The sequence below is a fragment of the Mirounga angustirostris genome, unplaced genomic scaffold, assembly GCF_029215605.1.
Source record: "Mirounga angustirostris isolate CCGP_5_RB_7025 unplaced genomic scaffold, mMirAng1.0.hap1 SCAF_6, whole genome shotgun sequence".
NCBI classification, from domain to species: domain Eukaryota; kingdom Metazoa; phylum Chordata; class Mammalia; order Carnivora; family Phocidae; genus Mirounga; species Mirounga angustirostris.
Genome location: NW_026991714.1, coordinates 94391737 through 94394669, shown reverse-complemented (window position 1 = coordinate 94394669; position 2933 = coordinate 94391737). Strand labels below are relative to the sequence as shown.

General features: G+C 31.1%; 1 pseudogene; it reads left to right on the top strand.

Moving 5' to 3' along the window:
• The first annotated feature begins 2187 nt into the window (after window positions 1–2187).
• On the top strand, window positions 2188–2691 carry LOC123845466 (large ribosomal subunit protein eL21-like; annotated as a pseudogene).
• The last annotated feature ends 242 nt before the right edge of the window (window positions 2692–2933 follow it).

The following is a 2933-nucleotide window of genomic DNA, read 5'->3' as shown; positions in this document are numbered from 1 at the left end:
GAGAGGACGGGATAGCCTGGTGATGGGTATTAAACAGGACACGTTCTGCATGGAGCACGGGGTGTTATATGCAAACAATGAATCATGGAACACTACATCAAAAACTAATGATGTACTGTATGGTGATTAACATAATAAAAAAAAATCTACTGCTAGTTTATTGACTTTGTTATCTCTGCCTTGTATATAAAGCAATTAAAAATGTATATGGTAAAATTTGTCTTTTAAAATTGTATTATGAAATATTTCACACACATATATATGTACAAAAATAAAGTAAAAATTCATACCATCTACCTTAAAAAATAAAATACAAACAATATAGTTAAAGCCTGAGGTGTACTTCTCTCCAATCACATCTTCCTTCCTCACTCCCAGAATTAACCATTATCCTATATTTGGTATGTATCATTTCTATGCATTTCCTTATATTTTCATCATTACATCTATTCTTAGGCTATGTAAAGCATTGTTTTTCATACTATAAAATTTTGTATAAATGTATTAATACTACATATATCTTTTCCTTGAACTTCAGTTTTTTGCACTCGGCTATGCTTTTGACAATTCATCAATTTTTAACTATGTAGTTCTAATTTATTAATTTTATCTGCAATATAGTATAATTTAGCATACTCCGACCCTTTTCTTTTTAAGAAACACTTGATTGTTTCCAAATTTCTGTAATTATAAGCAATGTTGCGATGATCATTCTTGTGTTCATCTCCTTCTGAGTATGTTTAAGAAATTTTCAAAATTATATACCTAGCAATACAACTAATAGAATTTAGGGTTTGTACAAATTGCTTAATTACTAAATGACATAGTTTATCAATATGCACTCCCACCTAAGAGTTTCTCTTGCTTCACATTTTCACAAACACTTGTTATGGTTAAATTTTTATATATTATGGAAAATTTGATGAGTGTGAAATGATATTTCATAGCAGTTTTCATTAACGCTTCCCTAAGTACTAATGAGGTCAAGCATTTTTCATATGTTTGTTAGCCACTAGAGGTTACTTCTTCTGTAATTTGATCACACAATTTGCTTCTAGATTCTCTACTGTGTCATTTATATAAATCTTTACTGATTTTTAGGCTCTCTTTATTGTGGATCTTAATCCTTTATGATTAACACAAATCTCTCTCCCAATCTGTGGCCTGTATATGCATGCTTTTTCATATCCTTTGAGAAACCAAAATTATAAATTTTATTATAACTCAGTTTATAAGTCATTTTCTTTAAAGTTTGCTATTTTTGTCATGTTAAAGAAATCTTTTTCTACCCCCAAAGTGGTAAAAATACCCTTTCATTATTTTCTTCTAAATATATTAAATTTGAGGTGTGTGTATGATGTTGACTGATTTTATGTTTGGGTGGTAAGGGTCTATTTTTCACCAAATCCAATAACCAATTTCCCTAGAAATATTTCCTCTAGGTTTTCAAATTTGCTGCCAGAGAGTTGTAATAACATTTGCTTATTATTCTTTTAATCTCTCGCAGTAATGATAATTACATCTCTTTTTTATTTCTATTCTTATATATATTTTTGCTCCCTCTCCTTTTTCTTAGCTATACCCAAAGGGCATTTTTTCAAAATCAGTTTTCCAAAACAAACCTTCCCTGCAAAAAAAGCACCAGGATCATCCTTTCAACACTTTTGAGAGAATTATTTCATATTTTTGTAACTTTAGGCTAACTTTTGTTTAAAAATTCCTTTCTCCCTTATTCTTTTAGCTTGTTAATGGTTTTATCATAATTTCTTTAAAACTAAGTTCCTTTATTATTTCTTTTTTCTTTAAAAATGGGATATTTAAAACTGTGTTTTTCAGATAATAACTTTTTTGTATCTGAAAGATTTTACTATGAAGGATTTGACTTCTTTTTACTTTCTAGGTAGTTTGTAAGTTCAGTTTTAATTTCCTCCTTGAACCAAGAGTCATATTGAAATGTACTTCTTAATTTCCAAGTTGTTAAGGTATTTGTAGTCACCTTTATATTACTTATTTCTAATTTTATTGGATTGTGTTAAAAAAACAAAGCCTATAAAATTTCTACTTTTAAAGTCTGTTGAGCTGATTCCTTTTAAGAGACAATAAGATTCTATGCCTATAAATAATAAATAATTCAGTTCTTATTAATTAATAATAAGTAAATTCAGGCCTTTTGTTCAGCCGGAACCGCCATCTTCCTGTAATTCGCCAAAATGACCAACACAAAGGGAAAGAGGAGAGGTACCTGCTATATGTTCTCTAGGCCTTTTAGAAAACATGGAGTTGTTCCTTTGGCCACATACATGCGAATCTAAAAGAAAGGTGATATTGTGGACATCAGGGGAATGGACACTGTTCAAAAAGGAATGCCCCACAAATGTTACTATGGCAGAACTGGAAGAGTCTACAATGTTACTCAGCATGGTTCTGGCATTGTTGTAAACAAACAAGTTAAGGGCAAGATTCTTCCCAAGAGAATTAATGTCCGCATTGAGCATATTAAACGCTCAAAGAGCCGAGATAGCTTTTTGAAGCGTGTGAAGGAAAACGATCAGAAAAAGAAGGAAGCCAAAGAGAAAGGTACTTGGGTTCAACTGAAGCACCAGCCTGCCCCACAGAGAAGCACACATTGTGAGAACCAATGGAAAGGAGCCTGAACTGCTGGAACCCATTCCCTATGAATTCATGGCATGATAATGTAAAGAAAATAAAAGACCTCAAGACTGTAAAAAAAAAAAAAAAAGAGAGAGAAAGAAAAGTAAATTCAGTTTACTGACTGTTTTTGCAAGCCCTAAAGGCATTACATTTTTATTTCTATGGAATCTTCTACAGAACCTCTAAATTCTGAAAATGATATATTGATGTGTTCCTCTGTTGTGATATGTTTAACAAGCACTCCTTCTGTTTCTAAAGGTTTTTCCTTCATATTTAAGCTT